Source organism: Quercus suber, unplaced genomic scaffold (assembly GCF_002906115.3).
Source record: "Quercus suber isolate HL8 unplaced genomic scaffold, Cork oak 2.0 scaffold_61, whole genome shotgun sequence".
NCBI classification, from domain to species: Eukaryota; Viridiplantae; Streptophyta; class Magnoliopsida; order Fagales; family Fagaceae; genus Quercus; species Quercus suber.
The window spans coordinates 989,972-995,886 of NW_027069526.1; the positions used below are offsets into that span (position 1 = coordinate 989,972).

At 37.3% G+C, this 5,915-nt stretch overlaps 1 long non-coding RNA gene across 1 annotated transcript; it reads left to right on the forward strand.

The window, feature by feature from the left end:
• Positions 1 to 2,669: 2,669 nt before the first annotated feature.
• LOC112036687 (uncharacterized) lies at positions 2,670 to 5,529 on the forward strand. The gene is made up of 3 exons (XR_002885705.2): positions 2,670 to 2,905; positions 3,038 to 4,197; positions 5,025 to 5,529. It is a non-coding gene; the product is annotated as an uncharacterized LOC112036687 (long non-coding RNA).
• Positions 5,530 to 5,915: the final 386 nt, after the last annotated feature.

The window sequence follows — 5,915 nt, forward strand, 5'->3', positions numbered from 1 at the left end:
AGTTTCTATGGAGAGCATGTAAGGAAGCTATTCCAGTAAAAAAGAATTTGGGTCGGCGTAGAGTTCTTTTTGAAGACGTGTCACAACTGTAAATAATCTTCTGAGGTTGTTTTACATTCTATTTGGTCTTGCCCAGACCTTGCGCCTATTTAGATTTTGGAATTCTCCAACATGGTTGTTTCGGCAAAATAATACTTTCACTAGCTTTTTGGATCTGATACGCTATATTAAGAAAGATGGAGAAGATTTGGAGTGGTTTGTTATGCTAGTTTGGTCTATCTAGTACCATAGAAACCAACTTAGGACAAGCTCAAAGGATTAACCGATATCTCAAGTTATTCCTTTAGCTACCCAAATTTTGGAAAGTTTTTAACGTAACTCCCACAAGGCATCGATTCATGCTTCTACCCAATCTCCGAATCAAACTCGGTGGGTTCCTCCTCCAACTCCCTTGTTTAAAGTTAATTTTGATAGAGCAGTGTTCAAAGCTTCAAAAGAGGTAGGTTTGTGTGTTGTACTTTGGGACAACCAAGGGTTAATTCATGCATCCCTCATGAAGAAAGTCCCTCTCCCTTGCACATCCGATGATGTTGAAGCTTTGTAAAAAGTTTGAGCCATCTTTTTTGTTCACAACCTTGGTCTCTCTTCCTTAATTCTTGAGGGAGATCCCATGGTGCTTATTAATGCTCTCAACAACAAAGAGGAGTCTTTGGCATTCTTCAAACATCTTATTGCAACAGTACAACCTACCATATCAGCTTTCAATCGTACTTCTTTTTTTCATACTAGTAAAGTAGATAATACTATAGCTCACAACTTAGCTAAATATGCTAAACATGTTAGAGGTTTATTGGTGTAGATGGAAGATATTCTCTCCCACCTTCATGATGTTCTTACAACCGATTATGGCTAACTTTTCTTTCAATAAAGTTTCGAGGTCATTCTTCTAAAAAAAAAAAAGTCATTTTTCATTTCTTTCTTGACCGTTGTCGAGGAGATTTTGCGACAAAGGTTGAGATTGCAGAAATGAGCCTAAAACTCCCCTTGGGTTCATTAAATTCGTTAGTTATTTGGAGAGCCAAGCCCAAAATTCGCAATGTGAGGTACACAAAGGCTAATGGTGCTTTATGGAAAGAGAAACTAACACAAAAAATGAAAACACAAGAAAGTGCAGAAACTATATATTCATAAATCAAAAATTTCAACCCACAGTCACCAAGATGAAGAAATGGAGGGAGGTCCCGAGCAAGAGAGGGAGAGTTCCCTTATATCAGTATCTTCACCTCCAAGCCTTCAAATCATCCATACACTAGGTAATTGATTGGGCTTTTGTGTCAAAGTTTTGGGGTTTTTGTAGGGAAAACGTTCCTTTTCTTGTGGGCTAGTGATGTATATTTATACTAAGCTTTAGGGGATGCTTGTGACCAGTTTTTAGGTAGGAGGAAGGCCTTGGACCTTTCAGATGCTATTTCTATGACTTGGTGTATTATGTTTTATGCTTAGGGAAATGTTTGATTACTTTTTGCATGATTTTAGAAACAAAGTTATATTTTCTTCATAATTGTTGTCTCTGGTCTTTATAGGCCTTGGAAAACTACATTTGGGTGGCTGAGTGGGCTAAGCTGCTCAGCCTTTTTCTTAGAGTCAGTTGTGCCTAGGTGTGGAAAATAGAGTTGGGATGAAAATTAGGGGCACAGTCACCCAGAGCATGGAGCCAAATCTGGGGTAGAAATTTCTACCACTGGACCTCCTTCGTGGGCTCTAGATGCCCCCAGTGTCCCTAGCCCACTTCATGGCACACACGGGCTAGGCCTATGTAAAAAGTCCAATGGGAACTAACCCACACCCACCGAAACCATTCCTACTCAATTCCCCAACCATTCGCATGGGCTTAGGCCATGCAACAGAGCAAAATATATTGATAAAATACATTAGTCGAACCCGCTAAGCAATTGGGTTTAGTCATTCTGTCAAACCATAAAATTTGTCGCGAAAATGACCATTAACAACCATAAAGATAGAAGTATACTAATATGAGGAAAAAAGTTTACAAAGAAATGACTGGTTTGAATACAGTGGCCAATTCAGTAGCTGCCAAACACTATAAACCAAAAGAAAAGAAAGAGTAAAAAGAAAAAATAACTATAATTTTACTCTCATATCAATTAGAACTTACCCAAAGTTGTACTTGGTCGGAGCTAGAGCTACCTCCTGAAGTGGAGAAATAGACCATAGCCCACCGAAGTCGACGAAGTCGCCGCGAAATCCCTCTTTTCTCTCGTGTTCTTTCTTCCACCCCCCCACCCCCCCCCCGTCTCTCTCTCTCTCTCTCTCTCGATCTCTCTTTCTCTCTCAGTTTCATATATCTCCCTCTCCGGTCAATCTCTCACTTTCTCTCTCTTTCCCCCTTTTTCTTTCTCCCCTAAAATTCTCAATTAGTCTAGTTAGAGTATCGGTGGGGTGGGAATGGTTTTTGAATTTTAGCGGTTAGGGAAACCACGTAATTCCCTCTTTTTTTTTTTGGTAATTAACATTTTTTTAGTAAAAAACTAAATTAAGAAATAAAAATAATAATCCAAAACAGCGTCATTTTGGTTATTAATTACTTCAAACATGGTTATTTACTTATTATCTTTTTTCTTTTTTTTCAAGGGGTTATTTACTTATTATCAATGCTTTCTTTATCTATTTCATTAATTCTCTTTCTCTCTCTTTCATTACCCATCTTTCTGTGCTCTATTTATTTCTCCCTGCCTATTCTCTCTCTTTAATTTTGGTTCTTTGGTTCTTGGCTTTTGGGTTGATCTGATGAAGAAGACCAACTTCTCCATATGTTGTGGGTGAGGACCCAAGAACCAGGATGAGGCATCAGAGTCTCTTACTGGACTTTGAAGAACTACAGAAGGTGATTTCTTTTGTGGATTTTCATGGATTTGTAATTTCTTTTGTGGGTTTCATCAGATCTGATGTTTTGTTTGATATCCTGAAGTTTTGTATTTTTTCGATGGTTTTATGGTTCTCTCTTTTTTTTTTTTAGGTGTTTGGTTGCTTCCCAAAATGCTTTCACAAAATCCACTTCTTCAGCCAACTAATTTTCCCCAAAACGCATCAATCTTTAGTTCTCTCAGTCAATTTATCAAACACCTAGTAGCAAAAAGAATATCTGAAAGAGTGGCAGTGAGCTGAGAGTCCAAACCAAAACTGAGGGAGAATGACTTGGAGAGCTCCGCATTAAGAACTTGCTATAGCTGACGATGATGATGAAATTCCAGTGGCCGAAGAGGAGGTGTCAATGACGAGAAAGTCTATAGTGTTTCCGGATTACCAGCTCAGCCTCTGATGTTTCTTGTCCAATAAATAGCTGACATCTGTCCAAGATAAGGCACCTCAGTTTACTGCACAAACCCAAATAAAAAGACAATCTTGCCCCCTGAAAATAAATCAAACCCCGCCCACTGTTAATCTCTGTCTCTCGTCCTCCTCTTTCGAATTCAATTCCCAAAATGAAACCCAGCTTCCAAAAAAAAAAAATCCCAAAATGAAACCCTCATATTTTTTGAACCCCTGCCACTTTTACTCTTTCACTCTCTCCTTCGTCCCTTTCAAATCTAATGCCAGAAATCAAACATTAATCTCTGTCTCTCATGCCCGAACTCCCTTCCATCCACAATTGCCTCTTCCATTTTCTCGATGCGAACCTTATTGGAATTAGATTGATTTGTGTGTTGAATTTTGTTATTGAAGAACTGGGTTTTCTTGGGAAAGTAGTTTGGAGTTCAGAATTGTGGGTTTCAAGTGTATGGCTTTGATTATTTTGAGTTTTTGAGAATCGGGTTAAAAGAAGCAAAATTTTGTGACTTTGGAGATTTGGAGGGCGGTTTTGGGTGTCTGAGAAGAGGTTGTTGTAGTCATGTTCTATGGTACAGCGGCATGGGACCCTTGGCATATTGTTGCCCAAATTCTTTGCTTTCGATGCTTATACTATCTCTCCCTAGGACTAGAGTATTCTTGACATTTCTTGTCGGGACTCGAGTGTCTCGGATGAGCCCTGTGTATTTCTTTGATTGTGCTGCCGTGACTGGTTGGTGCGTCATTGCTTCGTTTTTGCTGAGCTCTCTTTTTCTAGCATCACCGTCGGTTTGGAGAACCCGGCCCATTTTCTCACTCCCCGATTCCGACGCCCAACGACCCAAAAGGGTAATTTTTCCATTCTATCTGTTTCTTTTCAGTACATTTTCACATCTTCTTTTTAATTTTCTTTTTCTTTTTTTTTTTTTGCAACTACAGATGGGTTTTTTCACTCATCACATTAAAAAAAAGAAAAAAAAAAGGAACATTTTAGTGTGGAAAGGAGATAGATAGGAATACTAGAACCTGAAACATGTTGTATATTTGATATCTTGAACAAGATATTTATTTCTGATATATATCCCCAGCTTTTATGAAACAAAGATTAGGATACTGAAACTGATCTGTATCTCTTTGAATTTGGCATTGTTGCTTTAATTATTCCCAAATTTAGTGGATGAAAACTTGTTCTCTTTCTTTGAATTTGTTTTTGATATTATCAGATTTATTGGAAATTTGTAGCAGCTACGCTTGTTCTCTATATTAGATATGAATGAGCTGCCCTGTTCTCTCCCTAATGAAGCTTGTGTTTTAATTTCATTTGGCAATGTGGAGTCAGTGTTATAGGTCCCAAATTGTTTTGATCAAGATATGGACAATCCAATGGTTTGGCAAGTTTTTTCTTTTGTTCTTCCCTAATTGGCTTTATTCATGACAAAATGAAAAACCTATTTGAAATGGCCAAGTTGTTAGTTTCTGATGTACATTAGTTAGCCATATAGGTTGATTAGGTGTATTAAGTACTGTTTGAACTGTTAGTTATCATGCACCTAAATGAGAAGTTTTAGTTTTGAAGGCAGATGACTTACCTTGCAGTTGTCATCCTGGATGATATATATTATTATGTTATCTTGTGTTCATGCTAACAATACCTTTTTGTGTCATAATGTTTTTAGCATTTGTCAAAGGCATGATGATAAAACATTAGCTACAACAGGTGCAACATCAGCTGCCACAGCAGAGTAGCTCAGGCTGCGACATAGTGCAGCAGCTAGTGCACCAGAGCAGCACACACAAGCACCAGAGCAGGCAAGGCAATCAAACAGTGCAATAGTATGTCCAAGAGCAGATGATATGCAGCTTGAAGGATTGGATGAGCATCAAGGGATTGTGTCTTGTGTTACAAAATTGAAGACGCTCAAGAATAGTATAAATCTTTCTAAACGACAGAGCAGAAGTGTAGCTTAGTTGTAATTGTATAGTGAATGATATGTAGTTTGTATATAAGTATAGTTAGCTTAGTAAGTCAAGCACATGTAAGAGTGTTATGTTTGTTAGTCCTTGTTCACACGTGTAGCAATCTGTTAAGATAGTTACAGAGTTGATCTGGTTCTTTTGGTGTATATTTGTACAGATTTGATTCAATGAATGAGATGAGCAAATCATTTTCATCAAAACAAATTTTCTCATAGCTTTAAAGGTGAATGTTAGTTATGAATGGTGTGGCCATCTTGTTCAGCTACTTTCATTTCCAATTTACCAATGTTATAAGCCTGAACTCATATTAATAAGTTGGACTTGTTCAGCAACTTCCATTCCATTATACCAATGTTAAAAGAATGGGTTCATATCAAAAGTAAAGAAAACTTCACGTACATTTGAGATCATTGTGAACTTATAGAAATAAACTTTACCATCACATTTAAAAATATTCATCCATTTCATAAAGAATTTGTGTTAAACTAGAAGCTACTCAAAATGCAAATATAGAATCTAATATATTTTTGTAGCTTCATTAATTACAAAAGGTATTCAAAAGAGTTTTACAAAAGGTATCAACTATCCAA